At 40.5% G+C, this 19538-nt stretch overlaps 1 pseudogene; it reads right to left on the bottom strand.

The window, feature by feature from the left end:
• LOC122355805 overlaps window positions 1–19265 on the bottom strand; it is a 119841-nt pseudogene extending 100576 nt beyond the window's left edge.
• Between the last annotated feature and the right edge of the window lie 273 nt (window positions 19266–19538).

Raw genomic sequence — 19538 nt, 5'->3', positions numbered from 1 at the left:
CTGCAGTTAGCCTTTCAGCTCTCTAATGATACTGAGGCGAAGGCTTTTATGTTGCATGTGGGGTCACTGAGCTTTGATCATGCTTGATTGACAGCTAAGGTGAAGGGCAACACCTCCCAACAGGGTTCCCTATAGAATCAATTATCAGTTGTGCATGTCTGGAACTGACGCATCCTCTAAACACTCAGTGTGAGGGCCACAGGTCACCGAATCCTGTGCTTTTAATGCTTTACCCTTCACCCTTGTGTTTTTATTGGTTTTAGCAGTTTAAGCTCTTCAAAGGGCATGCAGACTGGATATGATGAGCAGCACTGTGGGCCCATTTTTCTCCTAAGATGGCCTCACTAAGATGAAGGAGCCAAAACTGCTTGGGAAAGCTAATGGCTGTCCATGAATCTTTAAACAGACTGAAGGATCCGAGTTTCAATGAGTATGACTTCATCCTGCGCTATGGGTGATCTTTTTGCCTGGACTAATGATGGCTCGTGAATGAAGTCATCATAAAATCTGCTATTTTAATGGGAAATTTCAGGAGTTCTTCGGATTTGAGAGGATGTAATAAACAGGATGCTGATACATGTTTGGTTGTATGGGGTGAGGAGGAGTAGCAGGTGTTCCTTTCAATGGCTTTTACTAAAACAAAGACGTGCTATAAAGCTTATCATTGGGACGGTTTCCTAAAACATACACTTTTGTACCTTGTCTACCCTTAAAAGTTGTATCAAAGTATTAATATGCCCATTTATGCTAAAAACAGGCTTTGTAAGGTGCTAATATGCACTCTCAATGATATGCAACTTTAGGGCATTAATTTTCCAAGTTAAGATTTGCCAAGATTTGTTCTAAAAATACATTTTTCTCTGCTGTGAAAAATACATTTTTCTCTGCTGTTTTAATCAATTTAATTTTTATTACTTTAGTAAAATAGAATTTTTTTTAAATAGCTGTGCTGCTCCTTTCCATACAATATAATAGAGGCGAATCGGGACTGGGTCTGTCAGGCTATAAAATAACAAAAGCAGCATAAAATCATCATAAAAAATATGACAAATTGGGATCTTTATGACTGATGCACTATATTACGTTACATTTTCTGAAGCCATACAAGAGTTTTATGGGAAGATCACAGTAAAATTGAAGTCATTATTCTTTAAAGAGACATACAGACTAAAAAATGACTTGTCAGCAAATGCCAAATGTGTGCGTCTTGCAATCAAAATAATATTTATGCCTTTTTTAAAACCTTGAGCAAAGAGAGATTTTCAGAAATTATTGTGAACTACAGATTTCAGTCTTTCGTGTCTTTCGATGACTTGGAATTTAAGCCATATAGACAACAGTACAAAAGTGAGGTTGAACGTGATAAAGGTGAGAAATTACAAGAGATTTTTCATTTTCCAGTGAAGCACTGCATCACTTGAACTTTTAACCTTACTGCCTGTCTCTGAGTTATTTTTGTACATTGTTCAAACTGCAGGGGCGCTCCCCGCTAAGCACACTCAGTGCCATGAACTTTAAACCACACACAGACCGCATAAGATCACTGAAATTGTAACAAATGGCACTTGCACTCGCAGAACCACCCAAGTATGATTTCGAGCACACACATGCATATCTACACTCACATATGGCACACAAACATACCTCTTGGCAGCAGTCCTGGGCAGTTTTGCTCTGATGGAATAGTGGAACGTTTATTGGAACTGTTCACAGTGGACCGACTCTTCAGTACAGCTATCACAGACGGTAGCGAGAGGAGAAATCACCTGCTCAGGCTGTAGAATTACAGCATAATTGGCTTCTAAAGCGGAACCTGGCCATGTGAAACAATGCAACTCCAATTGACCTCTCTACTGCACTCTCTCCACACACACAAACACACGTAGAGAAGCACAAACACTGCAGCTTCCGCTCTGCCACTCCATTCGAGGCCTCAGATTTCAGCACTGGACAGCTCCCAGTCTGCCAAAGCACTCTGGAGTTGCATTGTTTCAGCACCACCACCATTAGACAGCTCTCCTCATGTTAACAGCTATTGGCAAAGAAGATCTTTTCCTCTTTGTCCTCTTTTCTATTGCTGACAGCCCTGATGTTTACACACTGTGGTAAGTGAGAGAACAGGTCAGAGAGAGAGAGAATAGGAAATGAATATAGTGGGCTGGAACAGATGTTATTGCTTACTCGAACTGCAGACTTCTTGTATTTTTTATGTAAAGCTCTGAGCAGAGAGAGGGCAGGGCACAGGGCTTTGGAGTCACATTCTGCACACTTTTTAGCTGACGCTGAAGTCTTGGCACTAAGCGTATTAAGAAATTCCTGCTATACCGAGACAATGTTTTGTTAGGTAACCTAAAAATGTGATACAAATGAGTTTCAAAATGCGCACAACTAAACTAAGTGGTTTATTCCAGTTTAAATATCACTTAATTTGACTGAACAAACGTGAAAATCACAGGCTAAAGGTCAGATCAGGTAGAAATTATTCTTGGACCAAAAAATGTAAATTCATCTACTCATGAATCATTCAGTCTGATTTGCAAACTGGATCAAACGGTTCACTGAAAAGCTTACCCCTTCAAAAGAATGATTTGTTCCCCAATTCCGTCATCATGTTCAACTCACTGACTCAATGATCCGTTCACAGTGGTTCTCGAGTTAACAGCTCACTGAAGGGAAAGATTATCAGTGAATAATGTGTTAAATCTGTCTGTAGCTCACATAAAGCTATCATGGCGCTTGAACTCGTATTATAGAGCACGAGTTATATGGACAAGTAATATGGTGCTTTTAGTGACATTTGTAGGGCTGAGTAAACATCGATTTTTCTTAGATTAATCAATCCTGATATTAATTATTCAAATCCTAAGACTGATCCTTTGCTCTATATGTATGTGCACAAGCCAAGGATACTTCACTCTAAAATGATATCTGTCACAATTTACTCACCCTCATGTTGTTCCAAACCCTTACGAGTTTCTTTCTCCAGGAACATAAAAGAAGATATTTTGCTAAAAGATTTAACTCTACAGTGCAAGTCAACAGTAACCAAAATTGTTTTCGTAACAAATTTGTGTCGCCTGAGTAGAAAATCCTTCTTGCTTGCTTACGCATTCATTCACATGGGAAATACAAGCTGCTGTTGTCATTTCACTTTTTGAAACCAATCTTCAAAAGTTGTATTTATTTGACTTGTTTTCTTTAAACATTTTGGTTGTGTTGGATTTTATGGATTTTATAATACTGTTAATGCAAGCCCTGTTAATGTTTAGACATAAAAAATTAACATTAATGTAAGTTAAAAGATTCAGAGTACAACTTACAGCATTAGCTGAGAGAGAATTTCTTTCATAAGTAATATTGACAATATCACCCAAAAGAATCAAAACTGCATTGAGAGCTGGTGAATTAGATTCAGAATATATCAGAATTGTATGGAGAGCTTGCGAATTAGAATCAAATTAAATCAGGAAAATTAAAATCAATAACCAGCCATCATTTTTGGAGCTTAAAAGCTATGATCACTGAACAACCTGATAAAGGTTCTTCGATATATATTTAATATATAAAGAAATTAATGCTTTTATTCAAGTACACATTAAACTGATTATAAATGACTTTTAGAATGTTATTTATTTCTTAAACCTTAACTAAGCATTTAAAGAATTCTGGGGGGAAAATGTTTCAACAGGAGAACACTGTTTTTTGAGCACCAAAACATTTAGATTGATTTCTCAAGGGTCGTGTGACACTAAAGACTAGGGTAAAGGATGCTAAGAAAAAATCACTTTTGCAATCACATGCATATATTATATCGTAAATGACATTAAAATATAATATAAATAATATTAATAGTAAAAATGTTTTTTTCACAATATTACTGTTTTAATGTAGTTTTTACTCAGCAGTGTACATTATATTCCACAGTGGAAGCATCCTTGTAACCATATTTTTATTTAATGTGATCTTTATTTAAAGCTATGCCTTAACTTGCTGCACAATCCAAAAGCTAATTGTCATCGTGCAGTCTTGACAAAATACAAGAATGTGAATAAAATTCTGAGCCTGAGATGAAAGCCCGCAGCTGATGTACCTAACGAGCGAGAAGCAGCATGGGGATGAAAAGCAAAAGAAGTAGTGGCTGAAAAGAAAACCATATCAGCACAGAGAGCGCTTGAAAGAGACACACCGACAGCCATACGCGGTAAAGAGGGATGAAGAGAAACTGAGAGAGACATACAAGAAGGGACAGAAAGCAGAATGGATAGCATTCCGTCCCCATCAAGAGACGAGTAAGGGAGAACAACACAGAGAAACAGCAGACACATGGGAACTCGGAGGATACACTTTACTCAGCACAAAGCCCCAGGGTTTTAGGACCAGCAGTAAATGGAGAGTGACATTTTAAACAGTATGCATAATGAATAAGGCCGAGCGAGGAGAAAAACACAACCAAGGCATAGCAGCTGCCACCGCAGCCAGTGATCGAATGAGCGTGTGTGGCCAGACTTAAATACACCCTTACCGCTGGCAAGGTGCGCTTCGCGCAGTGTGCTGAGATTTAATTCACTGCGTTAGAGAGAATATATCACTTTGATCTCTGCACTATGAGGAATGTGGACTCTGGCATTCCTTTATGTCTAAGGCAAAGTGCTGGTCAAATCGGAGCATCAGGCACAACAGTCGCTGAAGTGCTCTCATTACACATGAGTGGGAGAGTGCGTTTTGAGATCCGGGCCCTTTGATTCTTTTATTGTCTATGAGAGGGTCCAGTGTCAATCAGGAGAGCCCCAAATGTTCCTCCAGGCCAGCAGGGGGCGTCAGAGAGTGGTGCGGTATCACAATATCATCACATCCCCGACATGCATCATTCAGGCGTCATCCGCTGCTAAGCAGACCTCACAGAGGCAGACGCTGTCAGGCCTAATCCTCTTAAACTAGATTTACAAACTGCAGGCATGGCGCAAACATATCATATAGCACGAATTCAACACATGTCTATTGTGTAGCTAAGATTTAAGCCCCCACTGTAGGTGAAATGAGTGAAGAGGCAGGAAAAAACACTGAAACAAAAACAGATGGATATTCCTTCAAGCATACACCGACAGCACACAAACCTGAGCGCGAGATGATGAAGAACATCACACCGTCAGGCAGCAGCGATATTTCATATCATAAATTTGCGAAAACACAAATCAAACAGAAGGTGTAGGGCAGGGTGATCAAATAACGCGGTAAGAAAATGTGACAAGCAAGAGTGTGAGTCCTGGGATGGGGCATCCCTCCCTCTGCTCGAGTCAAAGTCACCCTGCAGGACCTGTGACTACAGACTGATGGAAAAAGAGCGAGGAGGTATGAGGCTTTAATACATTTGATATAAAATATTCAAGCCCGCTGCATTAATCTGCCTTTCCTTCAGGCCCTTAGAGCAATGTTTGTCCTGTGCAGTCCTGACAGAGGACAAAAAGGGAGAATCTCACCTGCCTCTACCAAGCAGCTCTATACTACTATAGAAAGCTTCAGTACTGATAGCATTTCAAGCAGTTGCTTGGCTGGTGAAGCATTCCTTTAGGTGTGTACGGTTTGAAAATAACTCTTTACTGATGAGTAACATACTTAAAAAAAAAGAAAATGTACGTAAACAATAATGCGTCTAGTCATTCTTGAGCTTCAGCACAGTGACATCGTGACAATGCTGATTGGCTGATCACTAGCTGAGCTGTGATGGGAAAGGCAGCAGATGGAAAAATGTAATTGCATTTCACACTTGCAAAAATCCAAAAAGTGCTTTTGCTGCATGCATTGATTTTCAAATTGCATACACAAAGAAGATGTGCTGATAATAATTTTTTTAATGTTTTTATGTTTTTTAAGAAATAGAACATTTTTGTCATTAAAAATTTACAGAAATTTTGAGGTTCATAAAGACTATATTTTTAAAAATGTTCTTCTATATTAACAATCAATATTATTTACACTGTATTGAAAATGTACAGAATAATATATTGTGTTGATATAGGAGGAATTACTCCTTTCCATATATTAAAAAAAATGTGACATTACTTATGTATCATGCAAATGTGTACAGTTCACATTTTCACCCAATTTCACACATTTTCATACATGAAACTATTAAATAAAAGATAGTATATTCCCCACATAAGTTTGTTTTCGACAGACCATGCTAAGAAAATTTCAACATTACCAAATCCAATGCTTTATTGTGACCACAAGCAGATTGTCTGTAATATTCGTATGATTAGTAAACATGCTTCTCTCCTGTGTATATGTTAAGTATATCTCCACATCTGTAATGAGAGATGACACTGAGAGCCCAAAGCCACGGCCAAAAGCAGAGCTCACTGATGTAGTCCAGGAGGAATCGAGCACATGCTTAACTAGGACACCAGATCCACAGCTGGCCGCATCTGGACAAACAGGCGTTGCCCCATACACACGCACACAAGCGCAAATGACATAATCTAGAAAAAACACCCAAACACACATGCAGTATTTATTGAATAGTACGCAATCCACACAGCTGTTGTGGATTAGCAAAAACCCAAGTGCTGATTTTTTTTTCCCCCCCATGCACACCAAGCTCGTGATAGGTTCGCCTGGGCTTGACCTGAAGCAAGATTGAGCTTGCCTGAACCCCTGAGTCCCTGTGAATATATTTAGCTCCTCCCAAACATGTAAAACACACACATACACACACAAACAAGCAAAACCCTCACTCTCTCAAATGGTCATACACAAAAAGTATTGGCAATCTAACCAATCTTCAAGCAATCTACCACAACAAGTGTCTCTGCCTGGCCTTTGACATTGAGCACTGAGAGGCAGGCATCAGAGCCCTTAACTCTCTACCGCTCTATTATAAACATGCTGCCTTGAGGCAGTTTCACTGCTCTCAGGACAAACTGAGCTCCTGACACAAAAAAAAATCATCCATCGTCACAACCCATGTCACACAGATTGCTCTTAGCAGACTGCATGCTGAAAACAGGATCTCATACATACATCTATAGCTGTCACTGAGCACCTTGAAGAGATGAGAAGTGCTCTAGAAACAAAATAGCATTAAAAAGCACAACATTACTGTTTTACTGTATTTTGATTAAATAAATGCAACCTTGGTGAGCACAAGATATCTGTGAAAAACATACTGACCCCGAACGGAGGTGAATAAATACATAAAACACATTCATAGACACAACCAGCATAACATAGAACATTTTCAAGACATGCTGCCATGCTAAAATCATCTTCTCACACACATTTCTATAGCTGTCACGGTGCACCTTGAAAAGATGTGCACTGCTCTTAAAGAAAGAAAATAATATTTTTTTAACAAAAAAAGGAGGCTGCTGGGCAGAAAGGAAATCCATCCATTTACCGTGACTCTCAAATCTCTAAGCCGTATCTTTTCTTAATCTTTATTATTCCCTCTGAAGCTCACTGGCCTGGCTGGACGAAGAGATAGTTGGCAAACCGCATCTTCACTGTGATGTTTGGCCCTCACAAAGAAGGGAGGAGCCACTCACAAAGGATACATTAACAGTCCTTCCATCCAGATGGCTGAATGAGTTCCAGAGGGGAGACACACGCACACACACATATGCACAGATAAGACAGGTGTGGGAAAGGCCACTAGCCTTAATTTTACTTGAGACGGCATGCTCAAGCACATCTTATCATATTCCTGCAGAGCAGTATGCCACGCTGGGATCAAAGTGCTCATATTTAATGTTGAAGGGCCTGTATGCACAGCACGCCTACAGCCAAGCTACGGAGAGAGAGCTGGAAAGCAGACTGCAAAATATTTGCAGAGATGTGCATGTTTGACAAGGTGAAAAGGGAGCCTTTGAACTCTACAGCCTAAGTGCTACATGAACGATGTGGTATGTGTGTAAACGCTAGGAGTTGCATAGACTTAATTCTGCCAGAGTCGACATTTTGGGGCTGTGTCGACTAATTCTGGATCACATGGTTCAGTTGCATTTGTGCAATAATTGGCAACAGCAGGAGCAATCCTCCTCAGTTCATGCACTGGATCCTTACGGGGCTCCAGGACATTAACTTTAATAACCTTTAAAAGCCAAAATATGAAATATGATTCATATGGTACATTATATGTAATTATATGTATATGTTTTTTTGTTTTATTATTATTATTTTTATTTTGAGTAAAATAAAATAAAATAATATAATTTATGTAATTAAATATTTTTATATTATTTTATGTTAATATTAATATTTTACATAATTTTTGATCATTTTTATTAATATATATATATATATATATATATATATATATATATATATATATATTTTTTTTTTTTTTTGCCTATTTAAATTTATAAATGGGCAAAAAACGAATCAAAATTCATGTAAATCTTGGGATTTAGAAAGTTTAAAAGTGTTTGTTAAGTCTTTTTTCACCACCACAAACTTTTTTGGGAATAGTTACGAAAAGAAATAAATAAAAACAACTCATGAACATGTTATACTGTAAGAAAATCACACTGGCAGCTGACATGCTCAAGTCAAAAATTCTTGCAAGCAGAAACTAATCATGTCACGAAGTGGTTGACACAAATGACACGACTGAGACATGACTGTGTGTGCACGACAATGCAAACAGCATGAATCTGGCAACAGAGATGATGCACGCTTTTGTTTCTCACCCACGTCATCTCAGCTGCGTGGACATTCTCTCCCCTCACACGCTCTCCGTAAACACAGCACTGGACTTGCCAAAAACAGCAAAGACCGCTGATGCTGCAAGGCGTATGGTGAGTCATTTTCATAAGGTAAACACTGACCTGTGAATATTCTATGTGCTGGCTACTTTTCTGAAAAATTAGTAGTCGTGTGAACCCAAGTAAACATGCGAGTTAGTTTCTTGCACTTACATACAGAATAGGTGCCCGCATTGCTGGGGGATAATCAATATCAATATAATTTTTTCCCCAGCCAATTAGTGAATGCCGCTAATATGTCTACATGTTCCACACATTTCTGTGTGAATCGTGCCACAGTACTAAACAAATTCAAACACGCTTAACACTAACTGTGTTTTAAGCATCTGAAAACATTCATAAACTTAATCTTCAAAGTCACTTTACACACTTTTGTGAAGCTATTTGCAAGGTCAAGCTGACAAAAATAAAAATCTGACATTATGTATATAATAACAATAATATTAATATTGCTATTTTAAAGGAGGTATCATACAACCATTTATACAGTTAATAAATATAAATGCAGGATATATTTTAAGTATACTGTAAAAAGTTGCAGTTGTTAAAGTTGCATTAATTAATTCAAATAAAAGGAAAACATAGATTTTAGAGGAAAATACAATGGGCCCTAAATCAAAAGTAGCTACTCTGCATAGTATACTCTGAATGTGAACAAATACGATTTAACAAACATGTCAAAAGCATTCAATTCCTGATTAACATTTTGATAAGTAATAAGATACAGAAAACATATCGTGATAACATTTTGGACCATATAACCCAGCCCTAGGTACCCATGAAAGCACACACATTTTCACATACGGCACTTGCAAGAACCTGATGGCAGCACAATAAATCTGCCTTCTGAAATCCTTAAGTAATGACATCTGGGCCAGCACCACAGGGGAAGCTGAATGCAATTGCAGACATTTCTGCAGTACACTACCCAGTAAAGATTAGTAAGCGTGCCGAATTAACGACGGCTGCCAGAAGAACCCCAAAACCATGCCACTTCCTCTCTATAAATACTTTTTTCGAAGACAAAGAGAATTGGAAAAATGCAGTCAAATGTGGAACACGCTGAGAAAAAAAAATGACCGGTTTAAAAAGCAATACAGTAGAGAATAAATCCGAAAATTTTTGGCATACCTGGAGGAACAAATCATTCCCGACACCTGAATTTTTACCTGAGTGTGATTTGAACAACAAGTATATTCAGGTAAAAGGAACAAACTACATGTCATGCTTGGCAAATGACTGCAAGTAAGGCATCACTCCAGAGCGCGCCAACGTCAAAGTGCATCTCCCTGCGTTTTTTTTACAGAGCTATTTTTACGTGCTTTGTTGCATGTTGAGCAGATCAAACACATTCCCCGCACTGGAGTTCCTTTCTGTCTGTCTGCGACAGGTGCTTCAAGAAATGCTTGGTATTGTTGGTGTGTAACTCAACTATCAATGATTTAATATTTCACTTCAAATGGAAAGTGAGAGATGTTGTGGAGAGAAGATCCTCAGCAGAGCATTCTATTTTATAATTCACACTGTTGCCTGACAGGTTGAGAAGCCCTTCGTGTAGCTCGAGTCGATGAGTCCCTGAGACTCGCATTTCTTCCGCTCATTATTCAGGAGATGTGCAAACTTTGTTTTGGGGTGGAACGCAGCATGCTGGGGTCATGGATCGTTACCGGGAAACAGAAGGGAATGAGGAAAGGAGATAAACATGGAAGATGGGAGATTAGAAGAGAGCCAGAGTTTGGAGGTGAGCACAACATTGAGCTTGGAGTCATTTACATTATCCCTCCGAAGCTTTAACCATGCCAGGATTACACCAATGAGCCCAACACTACTGTTGTACTGGATGGCTCTGTTCACTTTCATCGCCCACACACGCTCATACACACATACAAAGAATACAAATCCTACAAATACATTAAATGCAAAACAAAAGCTACTTTTAATCTCTCTCTTTTGTAATTTTCTGAACATAAATGTATACAATCACAGCTCATTTGCAAACAATGTGTACTAGAAGCAGTAATAATCATTTTCTGATTACAGTGTTTACCGTCTCCATTTCTCATGCATTCAGAATTCATTTTATTGTTTCATCTTCGCCTGCTAAAAAAGGAAAATATTTTTTTGGCACTCATAGCCTGTAGGTCGTTCTTAAAATCAACCATTCATAACTGAATGCTCAATATTAATAACCTCATAAAAAAAAAAAAAATATATATATATATATATATATATATATATATATATATATATATATATATATATATATATATATATATATATACACACACACTATCTAAAGATTGTGTATGATGAAAAGCGCAAAAAAAAAAAAACTGGAATTAAAATATTGCAATTTTATTTAACAATTTAATCAGAATCGTTATGCATTTCTCCAGGCCAGCTGAATTATGCAGCGTAGCAGAGTGAGCCTGCAAAGCATCTCAATGCAGTCATTTGACAGCACCTGCTCTCCCCACAGGCCAGTGTACCAACTCTTGCTAGAGAAGAGTGTCAAAATGGAGTCTCCATCCACAAATACATACAGTACCATTCTTCTCTAAGTACTTTAGCCTCTTATGAGCGTTCCAACGTACCAGGTGCAGAAAGCCCAAATGTCACTTCTATCTATGCTTATCTATCCATTCGGAGGCGAGCTGATAACTTGCGTAATTCAATACTGAGGATATGCAATAACTGAACTGTAATCCCCTTTACTCTGCCACAGCAGTATGCAATAATGTCATGTCATATCTTGTTATAGGACAAGATGTGAGTTTCAGCCTATGAACGAATGGGTAGGTGGTGGGAAAGGCAAAAAGAGACTAAAGAATAAGAGATCAACATAGACAGCATGGTCCTTTTGTTACACAGAACTATTGTAAGGCTTTAGAAGACTTGGAATAAAGTGCTAAAAGTCACATGAACCACTTTTATGGAGCTTATTTGAAGCTTGAAAGCAACTAGGAACTATGTCTTAGTGTCTTCACAGACGAAAGCCAGCCATACAGGTTTGGAACAGAGGTGTTTTACTGGGCCACAAGCCCTAGTGAAATACAGCTGTGCCCCAGTAAAATATTGCTGATAAATCCTTGTTTGATGATAGAGATTGCATATGATTCATTCAGAGAGTTCACTCAGGCACTGAATCATTTGCAGCTGTTTCTCACACCAAAATAGTAACAGGATACTTTAAGAGGCAAAAAACAAAAAAGAGCAACGTATGAGATGTATATTTACAAACCATTGTGGGAAACAAAACTTATAAAACAAATGTCTTCTACTGTTTGTCAATGATGAAGCAGCTCTTTGTTGTGCTTTATAATGCAGCTTCTGAACAACTGCAAGCTGTGACAACTTAGCTAAATATAGGGACACTTTTTTTGGCCCTGTGCCCTAGTCTTAAAAAAAATAATATACAGACACCTCTGTCCGAACCAGACTTGACCACTATAGGATTTTTAGTCTTTTCATTACGCAAGTGTATATTCGTTTTTTTTACTTCCTCGTGATACTGCTATTCTATGCACTGGATTGTTTTGCAAGTCCTGTCTATTCTGTGAATAACAAAAGGATAAGAGAAGTGCTGGCTACTTCAGCATAGCGGGTACAAGCTGGTTGTGGCGTTGTGTGTTTGCCCATGAAATGCGCTATCATATCACTTATGTTGAAAGACTATGTTGTGGTGAAAAACACGCACCCGATTCCATTTCCTAGTGCATGGAATAGGGCATTCTCACCACTTTTAAAAAGAGGCCTGATCAATTATTTACACTTCCTGCCACATGCGTTCTACATGTTTCTCTTTCTGTACATTAATATTTTAGCCTACACTGCGACATCCGTCCCCCCCAAACTCTAGGCTTCCCAGCGGACATTTTGTCCACATAAATCACACAGTGACATTAAAGAAGCCTAAGATGGCCTTCACTGCCACTTACCGCAAGTACACATCGGGGCGCATTAATCTCGCCCTCTCTCCAGACAGAGGAGAGAGCCCGGCGCTCACGGCGTACTAAAATGTCACTAACAAACAAGGCCGCTCCGGAGAGGACTGTCTGTAAGTGCACAGTTACAAAAAGACCACGAGGACAACTTGGAAGTCCGCTGAAAATGTCACGTCACTTTTTGCTGATAACAGTCAGCTAATCTGCAAGATAAAAGCAGTACTTCATTTCGGAGCGGCCTGGAAAACATCAGGTGGAGTGAGAAGTTCTCCCTCAAGGTTCGTCTCTCGCTCTCTGAGCCTCTAAGGTTGTGATTGGTGGTCGGGTATCACGTGGCTACCCTGTTGCTGGTATCTGGGGAGAGCAGCGTGGCAGCAGCAGCTGGAACTACGCTCCTCTTGGCCCAGGCGAAAGCCTCGCTGACCTCCCATGAGACGGCGCTAAATGGATTTCTGTCTTTAATCCCTGTGTATGATTTTATGGTACACCTTTCCCTCCGGAGCCACAGGGGTTGCTGCGTACTCCGTACTCGAGTGCATGCTACAGTACGTGTTAGCACGTCAAAATTATTAATCGCCACGTCAGAGCTTTTCTCATCCTTGAGCCTTCTATTTTAGCAGCTAGAGTGTGATTTTCTGGCTATGTTTTTCCCCAGGCTTTAGCTTGACATGTTCTCGGTGTTTCTCTCCCGATGCCGCTGCGCTTTCATACCTGACAAAATCCGCTCAACCACGCCGGCTTCCGACTGTGCCGCCGAAGGTGTGCGTGGAATCACAATGATGTGTCAGTGAAGAAACATCCCCGCCCCCCAAAGGCAGATAGCCAGCTGCATTTAGAGCGCCAGCCGCCCACTGCCTCCTTACACAGGAAGTAATGAGGCTTGGCCCCTGAGCCAAATCAACCCCGAACATAGATAGGACATAGAGACCAACTGTGAAAAACACATACAGGAAACTCAAGCATGAAGACAAGGCAGAGAGGGAAAAGGAAATAAGGATAAAGAGGAGGAGGAGAACAGAATAAAGGATAATATTAGAGTAGGAAATGTTAAGGCGGAGGGCGACGTGCATCAGGGTGAAAGAAATGGAGTCGGAAGGCAGGAAAGAAGATGAGCGGCTCAGGTTTCAACGCTGCGGCTAATGGACGGCTGCATGTCATCCTTCAGAACAATCGGATAATAATACAGATACGAATGAGAGATGCACTCTCATTGGGGCGATTTTAAAACCATGTTAGTGTCTCGCTTATTCAATTGGGAACCTATGGAAAATACAACATAGTCTCTCTCGGTGCATTACCATACAAGTCCCACCAAAACATAAGATCATTTTGCAGTCGTAAAGATGAATGCGTTTGCACATGGCCACTACTAGTGCATTTCATCATGTTCCCTCTCAGACGATCCTCAGAGAGAAAGTCCAAGCAGGGGCGGAACAGGCTTGTATTATATTATACAGTGATGTATTACCCGACACAATATTGCACATTCAAAATCTAACTTACAGTCCACTACTCTTTTTCCATTTGCCATTTCTATTCATAAAACAGCTTGGCCCAACAATAACACCTCTCTTGCTTGATGCAGATCCAAGCATCCTATATTTCAAAATATAAAGAAATTTCCCACTGTATGTATATATATATATATATATATATATATATATATATATATATATATATATAGAGAGAGAGAGAGAGAGAGAGAGAGAGAGAGAGAGAGAGAGAGAGAGAGAATTAGGTAGCACTACCATTTTCAGCTGGGATATGTGTGTTAAGACTGGACTCGTTTTAAACTATAATAATATTTCATATGATTATATGATAATGTTATTGGAAAAGTTGCAGTTTTATTGTATTGTTAATCAAATAAATGCAGCCTTGGTGCGCATTCAAAAACATTTAAAAATGTTCCCAACCCCCAAATAATTTTGCTTGCTTGTTTTTCAGTAGCCATTTTAATATCTGCTTTTGAGAAACACAGTTTTATGGATATACAGACTGGGAAAAGGGCCCACCCATAAAAATTTTGTCACTGTGAATTTTAGCAACGACCTGACACAGACAATGTGAACGTATTAATAAATAAAAAGACAGCCATGTGGTCTGCAAGAACCTTGGCCGAAAGCATGGTTACTCGTCCTTCTCTGGCCCCAGGGTCAGGGCCCTCCTTTGTCCCCCCACCCTTGCCTTATCAGTATTCGCTCCAGGGCACTTTCAGCTCAAGAAAAAATTCACTGCAATGTGAAAGAGAGAATGTGTGGTATTAAATTATACATCAGCTTCTCTTTATACAAGCAGCTCGCTATGTTCTCACTGTTGACTAGGGTGTTGGATTCAGTTTACATATTCACACATAACTACAGAAAAAAAATACATATATATTTTTTTAGATAAAAGTGAACTATGGGAGCGTCGCCTAGGGAGCATAATGAAGCAGATCTTGATTTGTTTCCCTTATGAGAAACACAAACCATGGTTAACTGCATAGATTTGTGTATGCTGTAAACCTTTCTGTGATTTCAAGATACAATTATTGAAGACAAAGCAGAAGCTCTAATGTGAAATTCATTTAAGTTAGCTCTGCAATTGTATTTTGACTGTAAGGGGCTGTTTAAACTCCCAGGATTGGATGACATTCAAACTCCACGCTAACTAATTGGTGCTGACACAAAATTGATGGCCTGCTTTTAACACCTTGCTTTATAAATAAACAACATTCCAGATTTGATTACAGAAGTACATCAAATTAGCATGCAGACTAATGCTGATTCCCCATTCCCTAATGAAACTGACTTCTTTTGTTACTGAAAACAAAGTTGGATTTTGTTTAGACAGCACATTCTTTCGGGATTCATGACTGAACTGTGCAGTGTTAGAGAATAACGAACTCACTCACTATTTCAGTAGCTTGAAATCAGATTGACTTTCTTCAAATTAGTATAGGCTAGCTTTTCCAGTAACAACCCATGTGTATCGTATAGTGTGACCAAATGTGAACAATCAAACATACCTCCTGAAATGTCCCACACATGTAGCATTGCAATATCTGATTCATTTTATTGAACTGTTTAGGGTTCACGTGAATGAACAGATTGGGAGTGCATATTTGAATATTTCAGCATTGATCAATTTTCAACATCAATAATTAGAATGCAACAAATCAGCATTTTAGAATGATTTATGAAAAATAAGTTTACACTGAAAAATGGATTCTTTGCCAAAACAGGGTGAAATTAATGACTAAAACTGCAAAAACATCTTAGTTCATCTCTGATTTGTCTTTTAATTGAGTATTTTGATCAGGCTCCTGTGAAAATAACATAGGATATTTTCAAAATTCATTCAATATCTGACTAATAACCTTCTCATTGCCATTAAAGTGAAAATACTAAACCTAATTATAAGAGACACTTAAAAACCAAAAATCTAAGAAAAACCTAAGACGGACTCAGAGGTTTTTTAATCTAAAGTCTTCAATTGCATTTTAAAATATATATTTAAAATAGAAAATAGTTCTTGCAATAGTTATTTAAATGTAACATTTTGTATTTTGTAGTATTAGTATAGCAACCTTAATTAACATTGCTCATTCATTAATTAAAACCCCCACTACTTTTATTATAGAGAAATACGCTAAATTGTAAGGTACATGGATAACTAATATACCAGGATGTGTGCATTTGAAAAGAATAGGCTAAGCAGCCTTAATGTAGCAAAATACTAGCCTGACAAAAAAAAAATGAGTAGATTGTTGCCTGACAGCTACAGCTTGAAAATAGCAATGCTGCTGTATTATATAGATGTATAAGGACATACATGGAGTCACATACACACAGATTACAATATAAATACTATTTCCCATTTGTAGTGGTCTCCTATCTCTCTTCTTCAGTTCTCTGTAGTGTGTGTGTGTGTGTTTCCCTACGTGAGAGTCTTAGCGTGTATCCACTGCCTCAAGTCTACCTACCATACCTACTGCAGTACTCATATCTTTACTTATCTAAATGGAATCTCCACCCTAAGACCTGATCTCCACTGACAGGACGAGAGCAGCCAGCACCCTCTCCAGCACTACACTTCCTCTTTTGCCTTCTATCTGTCTCTCTTCCTCTCACCATGACTATCTGCTTTAAATCAGGTGAAATCTCTCTCTAACAACAAACCTACTTTAAATGGGAGAACATGCTAATGCTATTGGGAAAAAAACGGAAGCAACACTGGCAGTCATTATTCCTGAAAACTGATATGAAACAAACAGAACAAGTGGGCAGCACCATGTCCACATGATACAGAGAGGATAAAGACAAAGATGAAAAACAGTTGCCTATGTGCTCTCTCATTAACATGCAGAACTAATGAACTCAGCGGCAGGCACAAAGACTATTAGACTGCTTGACTGCCTCTTTTGTAATGCCGAGAAGAGAGCTGGAATAGGTATCTATCCTGATCCATAAGAAGCTGGGAAAGGATTTTATTAGAAGAAAGATGACAAAAAAGGGTTTTATAAAAGCACGTCATCACAGACGGTGTGACAAGCTCACACGCACAAACATATCTACACACCCACATTCATGCATGTGTACAATCGAAATGTTTAAATGATCAGTCTTACGTGTCCTGAAGCGTTGGTGTGGCGAGTAGGCTTGGTTGAAGGAGCCCTTGGAGGAGGCGGCCATGGTTCCAGCGTTGACCAGGTTTGGAAGGCGGCGAGGGTGGAGGTCGTTTGGGCCGCTTGCGTGGTGCTTGTGCTCGTCATAATCGTAGTGGTCGTCGTGCTCGTGGTGGTCGTACTCGGTGGCCCAGCCCGTGCAGAAGGGGATGCATTTCGGCTCCCACCATCCCCATTGGGTTTTCGAACAGTGGTGCTGCGTGGGGTCACCTCCTTTCCTCCTGGTGGGGCAGGATTGGTGGCTCGGGTGGCGGTGGTGGTGTTGGTCAATCGCGTTCCCACTCTGTTATGCAGGTGTGGAGCTCTGTTTCCCGAGCCTCCCCCTAAGGCCCCGCCACCTCCTCCACTGCTGCTACTGCTACTGGCCGTGTGGTTTGAGGACTGCCCAATTCGAGTCCTTTGCACTGTACCTGTACCCTCAGCCGCTCGGGTCGCTGAACCCGGAGCCGCTGAGGGTGGGGAGGAAGTGGTAGACGTGGAGCCATCGGAACCCTTCGGCAGGGCACTGGGTTTAGATAGGAAAATCGGGTCCTGTCCGATGCGATTGGCATCCACCAGGTCAGTCGGGGCGTAATCCTGCACTGAGCCCACCACAATCCATTTAAGAAGCATCAGGCTGAGGCCTAGGCCCACAAAGCCCATCAGTAGGGCACAGCGCAAAGCCAGGTCTGCTGGCGGGGCCACACCGCACAGGGGGCCACAGCGGAGGGCCCTGGGGCCCGGGAGAGGCTTGTTCACCCCGGGCTCCTCCAGGGTCATGGTCTCCATGGTGGCCCCTAGTGCCGTTCTCTCACTCATGCTTCTGGGGTTCAGGGCCCAGCCAGGAAGTAGTGCAAGCAGTGGAGGGGGCTGGGGAGGGAGCCAAAACTGGGCATCTCATTAATATTCATTTAACACTCTTCCACAGATACAGATACATGCAATACCGACTACTCATATGAATAGCACAGCAGACATCAGCCGATATATAAATATATATATATATTTATATACGAACACATAAAGAGTAATTCCTACAAATACAATAAACAAACCCTAAAGCTCAAAGACACCAATAGTCACGTACACACGCACACATACACAAACAAACACACACACACACACACTCGATCAGGAATAAAAGAGGACTAGGTTTGGGAGAAGAGCGGGTTTTGGGAATGAGCCTCTGTTTAGTTCAGCTTCCTTAGAACCGAAGGTAATTCCCAAGATGCTCCATAGATAGAGATGAAAAATAGAACAAAAATTAAGTTTTGCGGATCCGTCGGTGTTCTTCCCGGAGTCAAATTTTCCTTATAAATCCGTGAGTGTTTAAGCGAGGGCAGCTCCCTGCTGCAGATCTTCTCTCACAGCTGCATTAACGCATCGGTCGTCGCGGCTGGCGCAGCCCTGCCTCTGTATGTGTTTGTGTGAGTGTGTGTGTGTGTATATATATGTGTGTGTGTGTGTGGAGAAGCTCAGGTAGTGGCAGAAGCACAGCTCCACTCAAGGGACAGCTCTGCGTCTCTCTCTCTCCCCCGACACGGCACTTCGTCTCTGGCTACGCAGCTTGGATCTTCCCTCTAGTCTCTACAGCGGTGCATCAGTGGACACGGGCAGCCGGTAATCCACCCCACAGGAGAGAACAGCGGAGCGGGGGAGAATGATGTACTCTGATATCAGGCAGAGACGGCTGCGAGGGTTAAATCCATCAGATCCTTTTCCCAATCCCTGCCCTTAGTTCTCTCGCTCTGTCAGTGTACATCCGAGCCTCTGCCCTGCATCCGTCATTGCACCAGAATTCAAAGGCAGTCCTGTCTCTGAGCTTGCTACATTCCCACACTGAAAGACTCAGACCTTGGCAGAAACACAGGCACACAGAGTGTGAGAGAAGCAAGCAGAGGGAGAGAGAGAGAGAGCGGAAACAAGAGAGAGAGAGAGCAAGCGATAGAATGTGCGACAGAGAGAAAGCAGAAGAGGAGGGAGAGTGAGTGGGTGAGCATGAGACTGGGAGAGAGTGAGATAGAGAAGGGAGGGGAAAAGGAGAGAGAGCGCTGCTCTGAAAACTGATGCGGCTGCTTTTCTTAGAGGCTGCAGTGTGTGTCTGCATGTGTGTTTTCTAGAGTGTGTGTGTCTCAGAGAGGGGTGGGGGTGTGTGAATGATGCTAGTTATAAATTTCTTCAGCA

Source organism: Puntigrus tetrazona, chromosome 12 (assembly GCF_018831695.1).
Source record: "Puntigrus tetrazona isolate hp1 chromosome 12, ASM1883169v1, whole genome shotgun sequence".
Lineage (NCBI taxonomy): Eukaryota > Metazoa > Chordata > Actinopteri > Cypriniformes > Cyprinidae > Puntigrus > Puntigrus tetrazona.
This window is presented reverse-complemented; position numbering and strand designations above follow the sequence as displayed.